Source organism: Lampris incognitus, chromosome 16, assembly GCF_029633865.1.
Source record: "Lampris incognitus isolate fLamInc1 chromosome 16, fLamInc1.hap2, whole genome shotgun sequence".
Lineage (NCBI taxonomy): Eukaryota > Metazoa > Chordata > Actinopteri > Lampriformes > Lampridae > Lampris > Lampris incognitus.
The window spans coordinates 22336567-22361800 of NC_079226.1; positions in this window are offsets into that span (position 1 = coordinate 22336567).

The window sequence follows — 25234 nt, forward strand, 5'->3', positions numbered from 1 at the left end:
GGGGTCATCCAAAAAAGAGGAATGTGTCCAAGAAGGGATTACTGAAATGTATATGGAACGTAAAAACAAGGAAGTAAACAGAGAAGTAACGTTCACACAATGCCTCCATCTCTGTCATTCATTTATGCCCATAAATACAATAATGGAAGCTTATCTAGTGAGTTTCATGAGCAGGACCACACCTCAACCATGCCCCTTGTGGTATTCTGGTACACCGTCAACACCAGCTCTCTTCCAGGTAACATCATCATGCACACCTCATCAACACACCACGACGTCAGTGCTCCCATTAAAGGGATAGCACAATCATATCCTCCAGCTCAAAGACAGCAGAAAGAGCAGCAACAAAAAAAAGACAGGCATCACCCACAATTAATAACACCAGGGCTTCAGCAACCAACCCCCGTCAACACTTAACACAATCACCCACAGATGGAGTGACCAACACCAGAATTCCAGGGCCCTGCACACCCCATCGGGCCCCCCATCAAGCTGCTCACCAGCACCAGCAGACTACATCGTCCAAATTCAGCAATTACAACAACCAGCATTAGAATGGAAACCCGGCACTGGAATGCCAGTGCCCCCCACCACCCTCCTCCAGCACCCACATCAGCCTGCCTCAGCCGGGGCTCCTAGTACCAGGATGCCAGCTCTCCCCGCTACCCTTCTCCAGCATTCACATCAGTTCGCTTTAGCTAGGGTTTCTGGCATCAGGATGCCAGCGCCCCCTGCTGCCCTCTTCCAGCACTCACATTGGTTTGCTTTAGCTGGGGCTTCTGGCACTGGGATGCCAGCGCCCCTTTCCTGCCTACTTCCAGCAACTGCAGAAGCTTGCTTTAGCCGGGGCTCCTGGCACTGGGATGCCAGGATCTTATGTCTCTCAGCTTCACCAGCCCCTGCAGCTCATATCAGCTGGAGCCATTGGCACCGGGATGCCAGCACCCAGCTTTCCTCCACAGCCCTCGAAGAAGCAAGCTCCTTCCTTACTTAACTCTGGTCATCCTTCTCAACCCATTCCAGCCCAGCAGACATACACTAACTTCACTCTGTCTACAGCTAAACCTCCTGTTCACCAACTAACTCTCTCATCTTCTGTCTGTCCCGTTCCCACCAGTCTACATAAGCCAATCATTGATGGAAACTACACAGATCTTGCACTCCTTATCTTGGCTTCCCTTCGTCAACCACCTGCCAATAGATCCCTTGAAGGACTTGAAGGGAGCCTCCACCTGAAAGGGAAACACTCACCCATTCCAGAGAGCTTACACCGACAGAGTTCGCTTATGCCTTCTCTCTCTTCAGAGATGTTCTCTGTTAACATTTTGCCACCTGCCATCAGGAACTGGGTGATTACATGTCCATTATCCTTAATCTGGCCCTCCGTTTTGGAGGTAACGGTGCCTATCAATATCAAATGGACAGCACAGTGGCCCAGTGGTTAGCACTGTTGCCTCACAGCAAGAAGGTTCTGGGTTAGAACCCCAGGCCGTTCCAGGTCCTTTTGTGTGGAGTTTCCATGTTCTCCCCGTGTTTGCGTGGGTTTCCTCTGGTGCCCCTTTTCCACCAACAGGGAACGGGTTCGGTGCCGGTTCGCATTTCCACCAAAAATAAATTGGTTCAGAACCCGAAAAGTTAGTTCCGAACCGGCACCAAAAAATAGCAGGTTCTTCAGCGCGAACCGTAACGACATCAATGGGCATGTGACATTCCGGCGGAAGAAGAGAGAAGAAAATGGCGAAATCGGCAGATAACAAGGGCGCGCAGTGGTCAGCTGAGGAAACTCGGTGTTTGGTTGTTATCTGGGCATCTCCCGAGTTTCAGGAAAAACTAGAGAGTAGTACGAGAAAGAGTAAGCTGTATGGCGATTTAGTAGAAGAGATGGTCAAGAATGGGTTCACTCGAACGCAAGAACAAATTATCAACAAGTTAACAAAACTTAAGAAAGAGTTGTCCAAAAGTGGAGCTGGACGACGTAATAATACGATGCCATATTATTGCTAGCTAGTGGGTTTCAGTGGGATGTAGCTAATGTTTACGTCTGGTGTGCAACGCACAAAGTCCCCCGTTGATGCCGTACAACGGTTCCGCTATAAACTGGTCGAAACGCGGGCCCGTTCGCCACACAACACCAAGGTTCTCAGAATCCTGAATGGAACCGGTGCCTGAACCAGAGCTACTTTGGTGGAAAAGGGGCTTGGGTGCTCCGGTTTCCTTCCACCATCAAAAGGCATGTATGTGTAACAGAGTTGAAAATGACCTCACTCAGATAAAGTGAATTGTCCCAAAATTTGTATTTTAACATGTTATTGTAATCCAATGCTTTTTGATGGTTTGTGTAAACCCCAGATGTTGCACCGCATTCACTAAGGTTAAATATGAGGCTGCGCGACTGTTTGTCTATTTACTTTCGCTTTGACACATTTTGGGCATTTGCGCTTTCCGTACTTTAGAGAGCTAGGCCATTTCCGCTGGAGACTTGTTTGCAGTCGCGTTGCAGCAGAAATCGCATGGATTGTTGTTTTATTTGTGAATGCAGGCAATAAAAGCCACTGTTAGGAACCCCTGGTCTGAATCTCTATCACGAACACCTGCACAAGTGAGGGTCGTTACACTGGTGCCGTGACTTCTTCTGGATCAATTGGATCAGCTCCGCAAGCAGATCGCCGAAGGTGCTGCGCTGCGCTGTCTTCCTGGAATGTGCAGCGTGATTTTTCTGGTGATTCCGTATATGACCGCTAGGGGACACTCTAACACTGCATTTAAGATATATCCATGGTAGTTTTAATGCGAGGAAGTGTAACTACACTGTACATTGCCTAGCCATTTCTCTTTAATTTCAGTGTACTATATTGCTATTTAGAAATATTTTTCTCACATCACACTACAGTTTAGTGTTCAGTATTTTTCAGGTGGTGTGACAGCAATTTTCTGCATTTGTCATTTCTAGTTTTATTATTATTTATTTTTCTAATTTCATGTTTCTAAAGGTATCATGGCTGAGGGAAATAACAGTCAGGTCAATGGGTTTAAAGGCTTCTCCGTGAATAGGGGCAGGGGTGCTCATTTTAATGGTCTGAATGCTAACACATTGTCTAGTGGGTATGGAAGTGAGAGTGCAGGTGGCCTTCAAGAACATGTTAGTGATGTTTGGGACAGGGGGCATAGTGTGAGCCCGGGCTGTTCTCCTAGTGAACAGTTTTTGAGGGTGGATGCATAGACTTCTACTCCGGTGAATGATAGCATTGCCATGCAACGCCTGACTGATATGGTAGGCCAACTGGGAGAGCAAATAGGTAACTCCATTGCAGCTAGACTTTTCTCTTCTGGACTTACTGATCGTACTAATACACATGATACACCTTTGACTGACAAACCAGCGACTGTTCTGACTTCAGGCCCTACACAACAAAACACAACGCCAGTTGTAGTTCATGTCAAGACTGAACGTGAACCTGTGACTTTTAGGGGAAATAGTTCTGACAAGTACTCTGTTCAGGAATGGATAGCCATGACAAAAGCTCACCTTAGGAAACAGTCTTACACAACAGCTGAACAGGCGGATGAGATACAAGGAAGGCTTTTAGGAAAGGCAAGAGACGTGGTCAAAGTAGCTCTGAGGAATGATGACACACTTGATGTGAAGCAGAACCCAGATCTCATATATGAAATTCTAAAGCGATATTTCAGTCAGTCTTCATCATCACTTCCGTTGCAAGATTTTTACACCACACTGCCCAATCCAAAAGAAAATCCAGTCGACTACTGGATCAGACTAAACAAAGCAGCAGACACAGCTGATGAGGGACTGCACCGTCAGGGTAGGAGAATGGAGAACATAAGTGGAGAGGTGGCACAAATGTTTGCGAAGCACTGCCCTGATCCGCAGCTTTCCTCAATTTTGAAATGCAAGCCTGTCAGTGAGTGGACCTCTAAAGACATCCAGTTCAGGATAGATGAATATCAAAGGGAATGGGGTGCGTCTGCAACATCTTACAGTGTCCCACAGCTGAAAAGTCACCCTGCAGCTGTGTTCGACAATGATTCAAACACCTGCGCTCACTCTGATTCTCATCGGATGGACCCCCAGTCAACTTGTCCACCATGTTCTCATGCCACGTCTTTGTTTCAGACTCCCAGCTCATGCTCAGACTCTGCATGTGTCCAGCAGAACGTCCAGCGACCACAGCGCATCCCGCCGCCACAGCATGTCCAGCCGCCACTGCATGTCCAGCGCCCACAGCACGTCCCGCCGCCACAGAATGCTCAGCAGCCTGATGATGGAGTCCTTGGCCGCATGATGAGCATGCTTGAGAGAGTCTTGGCCAGGGTGGAGCCGCGCAATCCTGAGCGTAGTCAGAAACGCCCCAGCCCTTTCAGCGCACCGCCACGTAGAGTTTGTGGAGATGTTAATCACTCCACCTTGTTTCACTGCAAATCTGACCATCTCTGTTTCAAGTGTCTGGCCCCTGGTCACTCAAGGCAGCACTGTCCAAACAATGCCCCGCCCCAATTCAGCCCGGCTTCGGGAAACTTGCTGACCTGTATTCAGAGGGAGGCAATACAGGTCATAAAGAATCCTCCCACTCGCTAGACACCGATATTTTTGATTCAACTTTTAATTTTGTCAATTTTTCTCAGTTTCAGTCAACAAACATTGTGTATCAAAACACTCAGACTGTGGGTGGCAGTGACAGCTTATTTTACGTACCAGTGAAGGTGGGCGGCAAAGTGACTCTTGGGGGTATGCTAGATAGTGGCTCAATGGCATGTACAGTCAGTGATACTGCTATGCGTAACCTGCTCTCTGTTGGGGCAGTGTGTGAAGCAGAGAGATTCTCCACCGATGTGACTCTCATTGGTGTCGGTGGTCGACGAGTGCACCCGAAGTCAGCCTTTTACATTAACATGGAAGTTAATGACTGCAAAATGATTGTGCCGACGATTGTAGTTGAAGGACAACATGATGACCTAATTATCGGAACCAATGTGATCAAACACATACTGTGTGAGTCAAAGAAGTGTAGTACGTACTGGACAGCAGTTTCTGCACCGTCCTCTACCGACACTGAAACCGAACATTTACTCTCCATGCTAGCTGGCTTGCATAGATGGGGCACTGGTGAAATGCCTGACAAGATAGGCACAGTACGTTGTAAGTCGGCCACTTGCCTTCAACCCGGCTGTGAATACCTTCTGTGGGGAAAGCTGCCAAAACTCACACTTGTGTCTCCTGGTAGTGCGGTGATGACAGAGCCTACGTCAGCACGGTCTGCACCCAAAGGACTGATGGTCGCCAGAGTTGTCACACCCCTGTGGGCAGATGGATGGGTTCCCTTGAAAGTGATGAATGTCTCTGAAAAGCCTTTGTTTTTGAGACGTAATGCTAAGCTTGCTGACCTGGTGCCCTGTGTCGCTTTGGAAGATTTAGACCTAGTCAGTGGTCATCAGAGCGCTTCCACCGTGCCTGCTACTCCTGTCTGTCCTGATGCAAGATGTGCTGGGGAGAATCTAGAGTCCATTGGCCTGAGTGAGCTGGACATCAGCCTGTGTGATGCGTCATCGGACTGTAAAGACAAGTTGTCCAAACTTATTGTTCACTACCAGGATGTCTTCTCACGCAACCACCTTGACTGCGGCAAAGCAGAAGAGTTTGTCCACAGAATCCACTTGATTGACCAAAAGCCATTCAGACTTCCTTTCAGACGTGTGCCACCGAGCCAGTATCAAAAACTACGTCAGGTCTTAAGTGAAATGGAAGAAAAAGAGATCATTCGAAAGTCAACAAGCGAGTATGCCTCACCATTAGTTCTTATCTGGAAGAAGAATAGTGATTTGCGTGTGTGTACTGACTTCAGGTGGCTGAACAAGAGGACTTTGAAGGACGCTCACCCTCTGCCACATCAGGCCGATTGCTTGGCAGCACTTGGTGGCAATTAACTGTTCAGCACAATGGACTTGACTTCAGGATTTTAAAACATGCCCTTACATGAGGATGACAGGAAGTATTCAGCGTTCACTACACCTATGGGGCTTTACGAATACAACAGGCTGCCACAGGGGCTCTGTAACAGTCCAGGGAGTTTCATGAGAATGATGACTTCCATTTTTGGTGATCAAAATTATCTAAGTCTGTTATGCTATTTAGATGATATTTTGATTTTTGCTCCTGATGAAAGTTCTGCCCTTGCACGTCTTGAAATGGTGTTCAAAAGACTCCGTGCCCACAACTTGAAATTGGCACCTAAGAAATGCTACTTTTTGAGGAAGTCTGTCAAATTCCTTGGCCATATTGTTGACGAGCATGGAGTTTCGACTGACCCAGGCAAAGTTGAGAGCATAAGCAGTATGACTGTGACTGACTTGATGGAAGCGGATGGAGTGACACCATCTGAGAAACGTGTGCGATCTTTTCTTGGCATGCTAAATTTTTATCAGCACTTCATCCCAGGATACTCAGCCCTTGTGAAGCCCCTGTTCTCACTGCTGGCTGGTCAGAAACAGAAGAAAGGCCGAAAACCTAGGTGTGCTGTAGTGAGCCGAAAACTAAAGTCAACAGACTGGACTGCTGACCATGATAGGGCATTTGCTGAACTCAAACAGGCCCTCATAGATTCCGTTGTTTTGGCCCACCCAGACTTTAGTCAACCGTTTTTGCTGTCTACAGACGCCTCGTTGGATGGCCTTGGGGCCGTTTTATCTCAAGTGCGTGAAGGTGACTCAGTGGCTAGACCAATTGCATTTGCTAGCAAGTCCTTAACTCGGTCACAGAAGAATTATCCAGCCCATCGATTAGAGTTTCTTGCACTGAAGTGGTCAGTTTGTGACAAGTTTAGCCACTGGTTGAAAGGCCACGACTTTACTGTGTGGACTGACAATAATCCATTGACTCATATTATGACTAAACCTAAACTTGACTGTTGTGAGCAGCGATGGGTGTCAAAATTAGCCAGTTACAATTTTGACATCAAATATGTGCCAGGCCCAAGAAATATTGTTGCTGACGCACTCAGCCGTGTCCCTTTTTGCAAAAGTGTCGGTCGCAGACTGGTCAGTGAACCACTTCATGACCTCGCCAGAGAAGCTGCTGTTTTGTCTGACACAGCTATTCAACAGACCTTCAGAGAGTCAACCAACCAGTCTGTAATGGCAGAGAAGCAAACACGTCTTGTAGCCACAAATGCCCAGTCCCTTCCTATGTCAGCTCAGTCTTTATCCACACAGGAAGTCTCTGCTGTTATCCAGTCACACACTGAATGGGCCTCTGGAGCAAGGACGCGTGCGACAGCCCTTGTGCGTCACCTACCCCAGCTCATTCCTGACGGTTTGCCCAGCCTGCCTGCCTTTACTGCTGGAGATCTCCGTGATGCACAATCTAGAGATAGTACGTTGTCTCACATTCGTTTTTTTGTGGAGAGGTCTCGGAGACCATCCAGACAGGAAAGAGCACAGGAGTCGAGTCAAGTCCTGAGGCTGCTGAAACACTGGGAAAAGTTTGTTCTGAGTGATGACGTCTTGTACAGAGTGTCACGTGATCAAATTTCGAAGACAAGACGCCATCAGTTTGTTGTTCCTGATTGTCTGAAGACTAAAGTCTTGAAAGGAGTGCATGACAGTGCAGGTCATCAAGGTCAGTCAAGAACCCTGAGCATTGCCAGACAGAGATTTTTTTGGCTGCACATGGACAGAGATGTGAGAGAATACGTTCGTCATTGTCAGCGTTGTATAGTGAGCAAAATGGCCGAGCCTGTAGGAAGAGCTCCTCTTGAAAGTATTGTCACTTCCAGACCACTGCAACTTGTATGCATTGATTTCTGGTCAGCTGAAGATTCGCACAACAAATCTGTGGATGTTTTAGTAATGACCGACCGTTTTACCAGACTGGCTCAGGCCTTTGCCTGCAGGGATCAATCAGCCAAACAAGTAGCGAAAGTCCTCTGGGAGAAGTATTTCTGCGTCTATGGATTCCCTGAGAGGATCCACAGTGACCAGGGTCCAAGCTTTGAAAGCGAGTTGATCGCTGAACTTCTACAGTTATCTGGTGTGCGAAAGTCCCATACTACTCCATACCACCCGATGGGAAATGGCAGCGTCGAACGTTTTAATCGAACGCTGGGCGATATGATCAGAGCTCTTCCCTCAGAATCAAAGCAAGACTGGCACAGACGTTTACAAACTCTGACATTCATGTACAATTGCACTGCCCATGAGACAACAGGATATGCACCATTTTACCTGATGTTTGGAAGGGTGCCCCGTCTTCCAGTAGTTATCCTGTTTGGAAACATCTTGACTGACCCTGATGTGACCGACTTTGGCAGATATGTCACGAAGCTGTCTGAGGACCTTAAGGAAGCCATGCTAATTGCTCAAGAGCATGTGACAAAGGAACAGAACAGACACACAAGACTGTATAACAGGAAAGCGAAAGGACCGACAATTGAAATTGGAGACCGAGTGCTTGTGGCTAATAAGAAAGAGAGAGGAAAGAGAAAAGTTGCTGACCGATGGGAGTCTATTGTTTACACTGTGACTGAGCTGAATCCCCAAACGCACAGATATAAGATACAGGACACTGTCACAGGGCGTGAGCGGACTGTCCATCGTAATCTATTTATGCTGGTGAATTTTCTTCCTATTCAAGATGTGCCACAGTTTTCTCAGTCTGGTCTCTCAATGTCCTCCGTCCAGTCCTCCGTCTCTGTCCATTCCATGGCCTCAGGTCAAGCTACGTCAGAGCACACTCAGACTCAAGTGTCCGTTCAGCAGGATGAGACTCAATGTGGAGTTGATGATGTGCACAGTCTTGTGAGCGTCCCTGAACCTGAAAATTACTCAGATATCCTGCCTGCGTCTGAGGAGAGAACCAGAGAATGGGTCAGTCACCTGAACAACACCCCAAGTCAACAGTCTCCTGAAGGAGGTGCTAGGGAGCCTTCTACTGACTTTACTAACGACGTGTTGACTGACAAGGTCCCAGACTCACACTCTGAACTCTCTCACGCCTCCCTCACTGATGACACTGGTGATAGGGATGACACCTCGACTGTTAGTGGCCATCACACAGTTTTGTCTACAGTTACTTCTGACTCTGTAAGTGACGCTGCACATACTGTTGCACCCACTGAACTGCCTGAGTCTGCACCACACCGCACTACACGTCTGGGTCGTGTCGTTCGACCAGTTAACAGGCTCCTTTACACTATAGCTGGACAAGATGTCACTAGACGACTGCGGCGGAATGTTCAGACTGTATGCAGCGCTGTAGTTCAAGCTCTTAGGGCATAAGTCTCTTTGTTTTTTTCTTTTTTTGCAGATCTTTCTAATGTCCTTAGAAGTGCGGTACTAGGTGAACACTTATACCTACTTCTATGTGTATTGACAGTTTTTAGGCAAGTGTAGAATGTGTAAGGCATTCTATAACTGGTGGTTGGTTGGAGAGTTTTTGACGTTGCTCTCTGTCCACCGCATCCTTAAAGGATACTTCTAGAGTCGGTCTTCTTGTGTGTAGTCCCATGACACCAGATGAATCATAGGTATAGTTTGCGAACATGTGTATAATTTTGTCCAGAATTCAGTGGGGGTGGGTGTAACAGAGTTGAAAATGACCTCACTCAGATAAAGTGAATTCTCCCAAAATTTGTATTTTAACATGGTATTGTAATCCAATGCTTTTTGATGGTTTGTGTAAACCTCAGATGTTGTACCGCATTCACTAAGGTTAAATATGAGGCTGCGCGACTGTTTGTCTATTTACTTTCACTTTGACACATTTTGGGCATTTGCGCTATCCGTACTTTAGAGAGCTAGACCATTTCCGCTGGAGACTTGTATGCAGTCGCGTTGCAGCAGAAATCTCATGGATTATTGTTTTATTTGTGAATGCAGGCAATAAAAGCCACTGTTAAGAACCCCTGGTCTGAATCTCTATCACGAACACCTGCACAAGTGAGGGTCGTTACATATGTTAGGGTTAATACTCCTGCCTGTGCCCCTGACCAAGGCAATGGAAAGAAGAACTGGAGTTGGTCCCCGGGCACTGCAACTGCCCACTGATCCTATACAATAGAATGGGTTAAATGCAGAAGATAAATTCATTGTAAGAATACAATTCGTTGTAACAATACAATGAAAAAATAAAGTGGCTTTTTTTTAATCCACTTTGCCTCTGAAGCCGCGGCCCAGCTTCAACAATTCAACGAAGCCACATACTTGGGCACACTCGGCAATGATTGTCGCATAGTCACAGCTTGTGACAGCCCTTATGTGCTCCCTATATGGTGCCCCATCTCACCCAGCCTCTTCCTGCTTCATTCCCGCCAACATTGAGCCACATCAAACCTGAAAAGGAGTTTCAGCTTTCTCTCATTTAATAATAATAATAACAATAATTTTATTTATATAGCTCTTTTCTAAAACAACGTTACAAAGTGCTTCACAAAAAAGAAGATAAAACCGGACAAGGCAAAAATAAGAGTAAGATCAAATAAGAGTAAAAATAAAAACAGTATAAATAGATTAAAAAAAATCAAGCAAAAAAAATATCAAGCATTTGTAAAAGCTTTCATAACAATAAAAGTTTTAAGACAAGATTTAAAAGAAGCTAGAGACTTAGTTTGTCTTAGCTCAACAGGAAGAGAGTGCCATAGTGTGGGGGCTCTAACAGCAAAAGCCTGATCACCCTTTGCAACAAACCGAGACCTGGGAATAACTAGCAGGGCTCCATCTGCAGACCTTAATGGTCGAGGGGGGGCATACCAAGTCAATAAATCACAAATGTATGAAGGAGCAAGACCATTTAAAGTCTTAAAAGTGATCAGTAAATTTTTAAAATCAATTCGAAATATAACGGAACCAGTGGCAAGCACAGGAGTGATATCATCATGCCTCCTTGTCCCGGCAATGAGCTTAGCAGCGGCATTTTGTACCAACTGCAGATGGTGGAGGGAGCCCTTGCTGATACCAGAATAAATTGCATTACAATAGTCAAGTCAAGAATAGATAAAAGCATGTACAACTTTTTGCAGAGCGGCAATTGATAAAAATGACCTAATTTTGGAGATTAGCTTGAGCTGGAAAAAGCATGACTGAACAACATGTTTGATTTGATTATCAAAACTGAGCTTAGCATCAAATATTACCCCAAGATTCCTAGCAGCCTGCTCACTTGATGTCAACAGCTCCATCAGCAACCATACCTTCAAACCAGTGTCTTCTGCTCCATCTGTCCTCTTTCCCGTAACCAACAGATTGATAAAAAAAGGCAGGCACATCATGCACCAATGAGGTCACGCCATATCAGCACTCACATCAGCCTGCCTAAGTTGGAGCTTCTGGGTGTCCAGGTAGTGTAGCGATCTATTCCGTTGCCTACCAACACAGGATCGCCGGGTCCAATCCCCGTGTTACCTCCGGCTTGGTTGGGCGTCCTTACAGACACAATTGGCCGTGTCTGCAAGTGGGTGGTCGGATGTGGGTATTTGTCCTGGTCGTTGCACTAGCCCCTCCTCTGGTCGGTTGGGGCGCTCCCCGGATCGGCAGAGAGGGGGTGGAGCAGCGACCGGGACGGCTCGGGGTAATTGGCCAGATACAACTGGGGAGAAAAAGGGGAAAATTTGAGAAAAAAAAAAGTTGGGGCTTCTGGCACCGGGTTGCCAGCACCCCCAGCTGTCCACTTCCAGCAACCACAGCAGATGGCTTTAGCCGGGGCATTTGGCACTGGGATGCTAGCGCCCCCTGCTGCTCACTTCCAACAAACAGCAGCTTGCTTTAGCCAGGGCTCCTGGCACTGGGGTTCCAGGATCTTCCGTCACCCAGCTTCACCAGTCCCGGCAGCTCATGTCAGCTGGAGCCATCGGCACTGGGATGCTGGCACCTAGCTTTCCCCCACAGCCCTTGCAGCAGAACGTTCCTTCCATACTTAAATCCGGTCTTCCTTCTCAACCCATTCCAGCCAGCAGGCAACCATCAACTTCACCTTGTCTACAACTAATCCTCCCATTCGACATTCTAACGTTTTCATCTTCTGTCCTTCTTCAATTCGGCGTGAAGACTTCTCCATTCACTATGCCACCATTAATCATGTCATCGCCCTCATCAAACTCGCGGGGGACGGGTCCCGGGTCTCAAAATCGGACACTACCAGTGCTTTCAAAGTTCTCCCTATCCACTCTGACTTCAGGCGATTCTTTGGCATCTGCTGGAAAGGTAAATATTACTTCGCTGTTAGGCTCACTTTTGGTTGCAAGCAGCCCTTAACTCTTCAATACCCTGTCAGTAGCCTTCTGCTGGATCCTGTCTAACAACAGTAAGATTTCCTTACTCATTTATCTCTTGGACAATTTCCTCATCATTTCCCTTCCCTCATCGCCACCCACTTCCGGTTTGGTCACTCTGAATTCAGTTTTCTCCGACCTCGGGGTTACACTGCAGAGAAAACAGTGGGCCCATCCACAACCCTTGAGTTTTTGAAATCACTCTTGACACATCTGTTTCAGGCTTCACTTCCAGTCAAAAAGCTCAACTGAATCAGCCTTCTGATCTCCAATTTCCTCCTCACCCCATGCCGCACCAAACACCAACTTCTCTCCCTCCTAGGCCACCTCAAATTCCCCCTATGCATCATTCCCCAAGGGTGAGCCTTTATCGCTCACTTGCTATCTATTACTTCTTCCATCCCATCACTCTTGACTTCAATTTCCCTGGACAGTTCAAGCCGTGCTGAAGTCCATCTGTGGCTCAACTTTCTTGCCAATTGGAACGGAATCCCCTTCCTCTATGATTCCCAACTGACTCAACCACATGACATCCATCTGTACACTGATGCCACTCCTGCCGGTTTTGGGAGTTTCTAAAATGGAAGATGGTTCACAGCAGAATGATCCCCAGAGCTCGCAAATGAATGCCGGGTTGCTTCCTGTGTGCTCTTCGAAATCTACCCCATAATAGCTGCAGCTATTCTGTGGGGCCATGAATGGTCCCGCAAGTCCTTCCTTATATACTCAGATAACCATGCAGTCGTAGACATAACAAAGGATGCCCAACTCCCCATCTATCATGCCATTCATGTGCCACCTAATCTGGTTCTCCATCACACACCAATATGTTTTCTACGCAGCTCATGTTCCTGATCACTCCAATGCCATCACTGACTCTCTTTCTTGTTTTTCGTTTCAGAAGTTCAGAAGCTTGGCGCCTCATGCAGATACCCTTCCAATACAAGTTCTACCATATTCAGCACTGACATTCAACTTGTAAATTCTGCACTAATACCCTTGATCATCAACTCCCAGAACTCCATCATCAACAGCCAACCACTCTCAACCCTCTCATCCTACTGGACAGCTAGGAAAAGTTTCCATTACTTTCATGACCAGTATAACATAACCTTCCCGTCATTTCATCTTTTCACCATGACTTGTTTCATTAGCTACAACCATTCCGTGATGAGTATTAAACACATACCATCACAGTTTATCTCAGCACCATCAGCTTCTTCTCCAAACTCATAATAACTGGCAGTCTGGGCATGGCCTCCAGCCATCCTCAGATAACTTTACTCCTCAAAGGACTCCTACGTCAAAAGCCAGCGAAAACTCCTCACTGCCTTCCTCTTACTGCCAACTTGCTGTCAGTCTCCATCTACACCATCTACTCTGGATACGGCACTCCTCACATTGCTCAAACTTTTGAAGCCATCTTCTTGCTTGCTTTTGTTTTTTTGTTTTCCTCAGATGCACCGAATTCATCGCCTCAACCATTCATTTTGACCCATGCCACGATGCTTGCATTTCAGACTTATCTTATTTCTCAGATGACACCATGGTATTCTACTTAAAGCAAACATAAACCAATCAATCCAATCAGCCTACACCTGTCTTTTACTTCAAAGTTGAATCATCGCTGGAAATCTTTCGAGACCCTTGTGAACTATACTTACTATTCCAGAAATCTCAGAGCATAACATCGACAGACCCTCTTTTCATCACTGAATACGGACAAGTGGTTACTCAATTCTGGTTCCACCATCACTTCTGCCACATACTCTCATTGTTAGGCACGTCTGTTCATTACTCCAGACACTCCTTCAGGATTGGAACTGCCACTTCCGCCTCCCGCATTGGCCTCCCAGAACATCTCATACAACTCGTGGGCCATTGGTCCCTCCCAAACATATCATCACTACATGTGTTCACATCTCAAAGGTCTCAGATCCACTCAATCTTATCCTAAGTAACTGGAGGTTTTGGGGGTCCGTCATTGCCCGGGTGCTACGGCGGATTCCCTACGAAGCTTCCTCACAATGCAGTCAGCAAGCAGAAGAAATACAAGAACTAAGCACATCAATCATTTTTCTTTAATAAGTCATATAAATTCATCTTGTTGATAGTGTGGTCCTTGCTAGTGAATTGAAGCTTATCTAGTGAGTTTCAGAAGCAGGACCACACCTCAACCGCACTACTTCCGGTATACTTATAAATACCCACCTAACCCTCTCCTCCACTTCCACTCTCGTATTCTGTGCCCCCACCCCCACCCTATTTCTCTGTCTCTTCCTCTTTCTATTCCTTCGTAGGGTCCTGAGGGGTCCGTTGTTGCTCAGGTGCTGTGGCAGATTCCCTACGAATCTTCCCACAACCCAGTTAGCAAGCAGAAGAACTACAAGAACTATGCACATCAATAATTTTTCTTTAATAAATAATTTAAACACATCTTGTTGATGGTGTGGTCTTTGCTATTGAATAGTACACTTCTAGACTCAGGCTGCATATTAATCTTCATTTCTAGTCAATGATGAATGAAAGGACTTCTTGTATTTTTTCAGAAGTAGAACCAAAGCAATATGTACCACTGAACTAAGGGACTTCTTGTCCACCATTCTGCCAAATTCTAAATACTGATATAATTATTCATTTTTATTAACCCTGTGATAGGGGGACTTGGCATAAAATATTTGCAAAAAAAATCCATTGCAAAGACCCAGAAAGTTGATCAGTTCATCTGGACACAAAGTTTAGTAGGAGAAACATTTCATCTCTCATCTAAGTGACTTCGTCAGTCTCAGCTGACTGCAGGTATCCCCAACCTTATAAACAGCACAATTGCATAGCGACCCAAAATGGCGATGAGTTTCATATGCAAATACAATGACCATTAATTAGAGTTACAATGGTCACGTGTATGGCCCACAATGTCCCACTAAAGTTTGTGTCCAGATGAACCGATTCAACTTTCTGGGATTTTCTTACCTGAATTATTGAGCATGAAGACATTACAAAGACGTTAGGAAAGCAGTGCAGAGTATTAGCATTTGTGTATGTGCGTGTGTGTGTATATGTGTGTGTGTGTGTGTGTGTGTGTGTGTGTGTGTGTGTGTGTGTGTGTGTGTGTGTGTGTGCACGCGCGCACATATGCACTGGTTGTGTGTTAATGTCAGCACTACCTGTGCTGAGTATAAAGCCACTGGTCTCAGAGAGGGTAGTATGTTTCATCATTCACAGTTCGATATCCTCAGTTTGATGCCAATGAATTCCTCCCTGGGACCACACAAGAACTGGGGCAAGCTGTGATTACGCATCAGTCTAAAACAGACACACGTATATTTAACACTGATCCCTATATTTTGTTCTTTGGAAACACCTTACCACAGGGAATGATTAATCATGCACAGCAAATGACAACAATGGCATAACAGGCAAATTTTTCTGAAATATTGAACAAGCTGAACAAATTGTGTCGTTTGCCAACCATAACTTTCCATGTGCTGTCAGGTTGCTCAGCAGCTCTTGAAGATGAGGCGTTGCCTCTGCAGCACTATGTGAAGTGGGTCACTCCTAAATGGTTGGAATAGAATGGATTAGAGTTCCATAGACTTTTTTTCCCTAGCCGAAACAAGATAATAGGCTGTCTCTCTCTCACTCACACACACACACACACACACACACACAGAGAAAAAAAATCTTTATCTTTTTTCAACCAGATGTAAAGAACAAAGACTGCATGGACAGTATGTGTTTCGAAGAAGACTGTCTACCAAATACAAAACAGCACACACATGAACCAATCTTCAAACTGATTTAATTGGCTGATAACATTCGAAGCGGGTGCATAGAGTAGCTCTTTGAGGTCTGAAACCTGCCATATGGATTTGCTAATGCTTATTTCTGGTCCTCATTAGACATCTCTGTAGGAGTGTAGGAGAATGAGCATAGTTACTTTACAGATGTTTACATTGCTAACAAGAGCTTCTCAATTCTGAGTTCACTTTTTCAAAACTTTTCACACAGTTAACACAGCATCACTCTATCTGGACCAAACCATTAATGATTTCTTTCATCAAATGGATGCAAAAAGCATTCAATGAACACAGCTTTCAAAACTATTTAATTCATTTCTCACTCAAGCAAAACTGTTTATTTTTCAAGTCCAATTTGCAAAAGTTGGCATCCTCTCTTTTGAGACTGATACACTTATGTAAGTTCAAAATTCCATTATCCAAGCTGCTTATCCCAATCAGGGTCGCGGGATGCTGGAGCCTATCCCAGCAGTCACTGGGCGGCAGGCGGGGAGACACCCTGGACAGGCCGCCAGTCCATCACAGGGCCAACACACACACACACACACACACACACACACACACACACACACACACACACACACACACACACACACACACACACACACACACACACACACACACACACACACACACACACACACACACGAACACACACACACATTCACACCTAGGGACAATTTAGTATGGCTGATTCACCTGACCTACATGTCTTTGGACAATGGTCTTTGGTAAGTTCAAAATCTAACATAAAATTCAAATGGATTGCAATTTGCTGAATCACAAATACTGTATTGAAATACATTCAAAACCTTAAAAACATTTTTTTAGAATGGTTGAAAGGTGAAGTAGAAAGGTTTTGTACTGGCAAAATACATTGGAAAAAAAGAGTGGCTGAGGAGAGCAAAAGTAGAAAAGTGTGATGGCTATGAGAAAACAGCTGTGTTTACTGGCTGACTTGAGCCTTGTTTCATCAATAAAATAAACTTGTCAGGAACCTTGTCAAGGAAAAACACACCTGTTAGTGTCTGGTAAAGGAAGTGATAAAAAGTTTTACCATGCCTGGATAACTTTCCAGATCTGAAAGTGATGTTACAAAACAGTTGAGTGGAAAAAAAGGTGTTGTACTTTTGAATTTCAACAGATATCCGCCAGGTGAAAAAAACTGGTGTTTGACTTCAGAGACAAGTTCGCTTCCCAGGTATCTTAAACTACTTTATGTTAACAAAATGAAGCGAGAATTTTCTGAGCTGAAGCATTGCTTAGTATTACAGACTATAAGCAGCATTCAGGCATTTATAGATCACATTCTTATCAAGAGCAACTTATAATGATGGAGCAGGTGGAGTTGTTTCTTTTTTTTGCCTGCACACTTTCACAAGACACGTCATTTTTAAAGGCCACACTTTGTGCATTACACAGATCTGAGCCTGTAGCTTGTTGCCATTGTAATGTTACCATAACACTTAGTAGAAAAGATAAGAAATCATTACTCAGTTAAAGCTACTGTACAACTTTTTTTTGTTTAAATTTTGCTGCAAAATATTGCTTAACATAGACACACTGAGTCAGTCTGCTGTGAGAGAGTTTCATAGACCAATGCAGTAGCAATGCTAGCGTTATTCTAGTCTAAAGTTTCATGGCAAGCTTCGCTCTTCTGACCACTCAGAGAAGCTCAAAGGGAGGGGGTGTAGCTCCTGGCTGTCAATCAACTTCTCATCTCATCTCATCTCATCTCATCATCAGCCGCTTCTCCGGGGTCGGGTCCTGGTGGCAGCAAGCTAAGTAGGGCACTCCAGACATCCCTCTCCCCAGCAACACCCTTCAGCTCCTGCTGGGGATCCCAAGGCATTCCCAGGCCAGATTGGATATGTAGTCCCTCCAGCGAATACTGGGTCTACCCCGGGGTCTCCTCCCAGTTGGACGTGCCCGGAAAACCGCCAAAGGAAGGCCCCCAGGAGGCATCCTAGTCAGATGCCCAAACCACCTCAACTGGCTCCTTTCGATGCGAAGGAGCAGCGGCTCTACTCCAAGCTCCTTCCAGATGTGAGCTCCTCACCCTATCTCTAGGGCTGAGCCCAGACACCCTACAGAGGAAACTCATTTCAGCCGCTTGTATCTGCGATCTCACCCTTTCGGTCACTACCCAAAGCTCATGATCATAGGTGAGAGTTGGAATGAAGATTGACTGGTAAACTGAGAGCTTTGCCTTCCAGCTCAGCTCCCTCGTACAATATCCCCATTACTGCTGATGCTGCACCAATCCACCTGTCAATCTCCTGCTCCATCCTACCCTAACTTGTGAACAAGACCTCAAGATACTTGAACTCTTTCACTTGAGGCAACAACTCATTCCCAACCCAGAGGGAGCAATCCACCATTTTCCGTTAGTCACCCATGGCGTCAGACTTGGAGGTGCTGACTCTCATCCCTGCCATTTCACACTCAGCTGCAAACCACCCCAGTGTGCGCTGGAGGTCGCGTTCTGATGAAGCCAAAAAAAAACAAAAAACAAAACCACATCACCTGCGAAGAGCAGAGATGCAATTCTGAGGTTCCCAAAATGGACACACTCCTGACCTTGGCTGCACCTTGAGATCCTGTCCATAAATATCACAAACAGATTCGGAGACAAGGGACAAACTTGGCGGAGCCCGATACTTACCAAAAATGTGTTTGACTTTGTGCCGAGAATACAGACACAGCTCTCACTTTGGTTATACAAGTACCAGATGGCTTGTAGCAACTGCCCCTGTACACCATACTCCCGCAGTACCCGAACAGAGTGCCCTGGGGTACACGGTCGTAAGCCTTCTCCACGTCCACAAAAAACATGCAGACTGGCTGGTCAAACTACCATGCCTCCCTCAGCACTTCCGCAAAGGGTAAAGAGTTGGTTCGTTGTTCCACGGCCAGGACAGAATCCGCATTGTTACTCCTGGATCCGGGGTTCAACAGTTGGTTGGCGTTTCCTTTCCAGCACCCTAGAGTGGACTTTCCCAGGGAGGCTGACAGTGTGATACCCTGATAATTGGAGCACACCCTCCGGTCCCCTTTTTTTCAATCAACTTTCTGCACGAAATTATACGTGCATGCTCAGCAGGTCTTAGGTGAAGCCCTGTTGACAGTAGGCTTGTCTCCCTTGGCGAAATGAAAATGCTGACCTATTTAACCAATAACTTCGGCTATAAGAAGGAAAGCTTATCTTACAAAAAAGAGGCAGAGCCTGGATAAGCCTTGGATGTAGACACAATTTCATGGACCACGTCCATTGTTTTGTTTGTGCAAAAAAAAATTACATGCATAGTATATTATAAATCAAGATACGTACATAATACTCTGCTCACAACATTAAAATGAAATCTTGGGACAGTTTTTTTTCTTCTTTCAGTTGTGTACATCAAAAATCTTGCTACACGCTTGCTCATCTCTCCAAAGTTATACACATTAGCTTTAACTACCAGTTAAGCATTAACGAACAACATGTTACCATATTGGTGTCCTTCTAACCATGAAACCATCCTAACCAAGTCAAAGAAAGTTGAATCAGTTCATTTGGATACAACGTTTATTGACAGATATGTTTCCCCTCCGAGAATCGCCACCTTAACGTGGTGGAGGGTTTTGTGTGTCCCGGTGATCCTGGGAGCTGTGTTGTCAGGGGCAATAGCCCCTGGCAGGGTCTCCCAAGGCAAATTGGTCCCAGAAGAGGGGCCAGACTAAGACCGATTCCCAAAAAAACCCAATGAAATGAGTTACAGCACCTCACCCGGAAAAGGGAAACCGGGGCCCCCTCCTGGAGCCAGACCTTGGAAGGGAGCTCGCCGGTGAGCGTCTGGTGGCCGGGCCTTGGCCCATGGGGCCCAGTCTAGCCCAGTCCGAAAAAACAACATGGAGCCACCACCCTGTGGACCCACCACACGCGGGGATGAGCATTGGGGTAGGGTGTAATGCAGGCCGGGCAGCAGGCAAAGGTGGGGACCGGGGCGTGCCAACTTCCAACATCGCAGATTGGTCCTTGGGACATGGAATGTCACCTCTCTGGCAGGGAAGGAGCCTGAGCTGGTGCGGGAGGTGGAGCAGTACCAACTAGATATAGTTGGGCTCACCTCCACACATAGCATGGGCTCTGGTACCAAACTCCTGGAGAGGGGCTGGATTCATTACTTTTCCGGAGTTGGCCAAGGTGACAGGCGCAGGGCAGGTGCGGGATACTCACAAGTCCCCGGTTGGGTGCTGCCGTGTTGAAGTTCTCCCCGGGAAATGAGAGGGTCGCCTCTATACGACTGCGAGTCGCTGGGGGGAAGGCTCTGACTGTTGTGTGTGCTTATGCACCGAATAGCAGTTTGGCGTATCTGGCCTTCTTGGAGTCTCTGGGTGGTGTCTTGGATAGGGCTCCGCCTCAGGACTCTATAGTTCTGCTGGGGGACTCCAACGCTCACATGGGCAATGATGGAGAAACCTGGAGGGGCGTGATTGGGAGGAACGGCCTCCCTGATCTGAACCTAAGCAGTGCCTTGTTATTGGACTTCTGTGTGAGTTATGGATTGGCCATAACAAACACCATGTTTGAACATAGGGTAGTTCATCAGTGCACTTGGTACCAGAACAACTTAGGGCGAAGTTCGATGATAGACTTTGTGGTCATATCATCAGATCTGCAGCCATTAGCTTCGGACACTCGGGTGAAGAGAGGAGCAGAGCTGTCAACTGATCACCACCTGGTGGTGAGTTGGATCAGATGGCAGGGAAGGCTGCCGAACAGACCTGGCAAACCCAAACATGTAGTGAGGGTGAACTGGGAATGTCTGGCGGAGGCCCCTGTCCATGAGCTCTTCAACTCCCACCTCCGGAAGAAGTTCTTGTGTATCTGGAGGGAGGCTGGAGACATGGAGTCTGAGTGGGCCATGTTCAAAGCCTGTATTGCAGATGCGGTAGGCAGGAGCTGTGCTCATAAGGCCATCGGTGCCTGTCAAGGTGGCAACCTAAGAACCCACTGGTGGACACCGGCGGTGAGGGAAGCCATCGGGCTGAACAAGGAGGCCTTTCGGACTTGGTTGGCCCAGGGATCTCCTGAAGCAGCAGACAGGTACTGGGAGGCCAGAAGGGCTGCCGCTTCAGCGGTCGTGGAAGCAAAAACTTGGGTGTGGGAAGAGTTCGGTGAGGCTATGGAGGAGGACTTTCGGCTGGCCTCAAGGAAGTTCTGGCAAACCATCCAGCGACTCAGGAAGGGGAAACAGGGCTTGTCTCAGGCTGTGTTCAGCCAGGGAGGGGAATTGTTGACCCGGATTTGGGATGTTGTCCAGTGGTGGAAAGAACACTTTGAGGAGCTCCTGAACCTGGCTAACACATCCTCAGTGGAGGGGGTAGAGTCTGAAGATTCGGAGTCAGGGGAAGCCCCACCCATATCCCTGGCAGAGATCTCTGAGTTAGTTTAAAAGCTCCTTGGTGGCAAGGTGCCGGGTGTGGATTAGATTTGCCCTGAGATGCTGAAGGCTCTGGACATTGTTGGGCTGTCTTGGTTGACACATCTCTTCAGTGTCACGTGGCGGTCAGGGATAGCACCTGTGGGGGTGGCAGACTGGGGTTGTGGTTCCCATATTTAAAAAGGGGGACCAGAGGGTGTGCTCCAATTATCGGGGCATCACATTGCTCAGCCTCCCTAGGAAAGTCTACTCTAGAGTGCTGGAAAGGGGGCTCCGACCGATTGTCGAATCTCGGATCCAGGAGGAACAATGTGGATTCCGTCCTGGCCATGGAACGACGGACCAACTCTTTACCCTTGCGGCGTGCTGAGGGGGGCATGGGAGTTTGTCCAGCCAGTCTACATGTGTTTTGTGGACTTGGAGAAGGTTTATGGACGTGTACCCCAGGGCACTCTGTGGGGGGGGGGGTCTTGTGGGAGTATGGGGTACCAGGGCAGTTGCTAGAAGCCACCCGGTACTTGTATAACCAAAGTGAGAGCTGTGTCCGCATTCTCAGCACAAAGTCAAACACGTTTTCGGTGGGTGTTGGACTCCACCAAAGTTGTCCCTTGTCTCCGATTCTGTTTGTGATATTCATGGACAGGCTCTCAAGGCACAGCCAAGGTGAGGAGTGTGTCCATTTTGGGAATCTCAGAATTGCATCTCTGCTCTTTGCGATGATGTGGTTTTGTTGGCTTCATCAGACCACAACCTCCAGCGCCACTGGGGCAGTTTACAGCCGAGTGTGAAATAGCTGGGATGAGAGTCAGAACATTGTGGATTACTGCCTCCAGGTTGGGGATGAGTTGTTGCCTCAAGTGAAGGAGGTCAAGTATCTCGAAGTCTTGTTCACGACCGAGGGTAGGATGGAATGGGAGATTGACAGGCGGATTGGTGCAGCATCAGCGGTAATGCGGACATTGTACCGATCCGTTGTGGTGAAGAGGGAGCTGAGCTGGAAGGCAAAGCTCTCAATTTACCAGTCAATCTTTGTTCCAAACCTCACCTATGGTCATGTGCTTTAGGTAGTGACTGAAAGGGTGAGATCGCAGATACAAGCGGCTGAAATTAGTTTTCTCCATAGGGTGTCTGGGCTCAGCCTTAGAGATAGGGTGAGGAGCTCGTACATCCGGAGGGAGCTTGGAGTAGAGCCGCTGCTCCTTCGTGTCGAAAGGAGCCAGTTGAGGTGGTTCGGAAATTTGATTAGGATGACTCCTGGGCGCCTTCCTTTGGAGGTTTACCGGGCACGGCCAACTGAGAGGACACCCCGGGGTAGACCCAGAAGTCACTGGAGGGAGTACATGTCCAATCTGGCCTGGGTACGCCTTGGGATCCCCCAGGAGGAGCTGGAGGGTGTTGCTGGGGGGAGGGACGTCTGGAGTGCCCTACTTAGCTTGCTGCCACCGCGACCCTACCCCAGAGAAGCAGCTGAAGATTAATGAATGTTTCATTACTCATCTAAGTGACCCCTTCAGTCTAAACTGACTGCAGGTATCCCCACCCCTTGTAAACAAAACAGTGGTATAACGACAGAAACCAATGATCTATTTCATATGCAAATATGGGCATGACCATTAACTAGTTTCAATGGCCATGTGTACTATTCACAGAGGATTTGGGAATGTTTGCAATCACAGCATTGTAAGATAGCGACAGATGTAAGTTTAGCCCCCCCCCCCGGTTCAGGGATGGTCGTTCCCTCTTCACATAGATGGCCTCTTTGACTCCCCATTCAAACCAGTGTTCCTCCCTATCAAGGATGCATGTTGCAAATGAAACTGATCGTTTTTTTTTGGTCGTTATGCCACTGTATTGTTTATAAGGGTGGGGATACCTGCAGTCGGTTTAGACTGAAGAGGTCACTTAGATGAGTAATGAAACATATCTGTCAATAAACATTGTATCCAGATGAACTGATTCAACTTTCTTTGATTTTCTTATCTGGATTATTGAGCATGCCAAGAACTTGTTTTTTATCAGGCAGGCACTTTCCCACATTTGCCATGGTCTTCATTGGCAACAGGAAAACTATTGTTGCTCCCATTCGGTCTTTGGCAGTTTTCCATAATTGAAACGTGTTAAAAAAGCTTGTTGACCTGTTAACATCCTAGTGATTTGGGATAAGTACCCCATTAAAATGTCAATAACAAGCGATGCTGCTTCATGGGTGCTTCATTAGGGCTTTTTTTGTCTCTCTTTCAAATGAACCGGGTATTTACATGGGTTGAGCTGTCCTATACTAGTCAGAGTTATCCTTCATCAGGAGGATCCCCTCCCCACCCTCGGATCCGACTATGGCCGGATTCGATGAAGCAGCAATAATCGGCAACGCTGTCTTCGGGAGGGGGCGGAGTCGGCTTGTGTTCATCACATGAATGCGTCTCCGGGTGTGTTGGAAAAAGCAGTGATTCGGAAGTGGCGAGGCATCGTCTCCTCCCAGACTGCCGGCCGGAGAGATGCAGTTGGCGAACGCATACAGTACGAGGGTGGGTGTTTGAACTAGAATAGGAAGCGATTGGCCACTAAATTGGGAGAAAAAAGGGAAAAATCAGATAAAAAATTAATTATATATATGTATATATATGTATATATATATATATATATATATATATATATATATATATATCACCCCTTATGTACCCTTTTACAAATTATAAATGGAGGGCTCACATTTCTACATTGTGTCTGTTTTTCCATGATGTATCTCATATTCACATGAGCGTCCACTGATTGTGAGTGGCCTTTTGTTGCACTGTATTACACTTCACAGCTGCCCATCATACCCATATTTTTTTTGACTTAACAAGTTATTTCCATCTCCCAAAAAAAAGGGCTTTCATAGACCCAGTTAAAAGAGCCAGTCAAGTAAAGTACAGCTGCCACAGATGTGCCGAGTATCTGGTTTCTATCTATTAAAGGAAGTCATAAGGTAATGGCAATGATTATGACTTTGTTGGAGACAGGATGAAACTCCGACCTTGCCCTTAACCTCGCAGGCCTCTGTGGGTGTGTGTGCGTGCACGTGCATGTGCATGTGTGTGCGTGCACATGTGTGTATGTGTGTGTGCGTGTGTGTGTCCACGCATGTGTGTGACGTGTGAGCCTGTATGAGTGTACATACACAGGTTAAACAACAGAGAGAGGGAAAGAGAAAAAGGAGGAAAGACAGCGAGCAAAGAAAGTGAGAGAGAGCGAGAGATGAAATGGGAGAAGAGTGGTTGGAAAAGACAGAGCAAAAGGGCACATGGTTCTAATGTATGGTTTGCATACTATGTAAGCGTGTTGATGTTATGCTGTCAGATACCACATGTACATCATGTCAACAAACTTTTATATCCAGTTCATTTTTCATTGCACCAGGTTATTTTCCCTCCATTCTACAGACTGACAGGACCCTGATTCTACAAAACATATAGTACAGGACAGGCATGTGGGAACAATTCATTGTGTTACTGTTAGAGCAGTCAGTTGAACTTTTGTATATACTATCACCACCTTTCTGCCAAGTATGGAGGTTTCTTTTGACGTTTTGTTTAGATTTATGATCTATTATTTATATGACCAACATGATCAAACATGAAACCTCACAGTAAATCATGTTAACTTGACTGACTGCTTCATGTTCACTTTAAAGAGTAAATCAGACATGAACACTGTGAATGTGAAGAAACAGGGGCCATTAAGTAAGAAATCT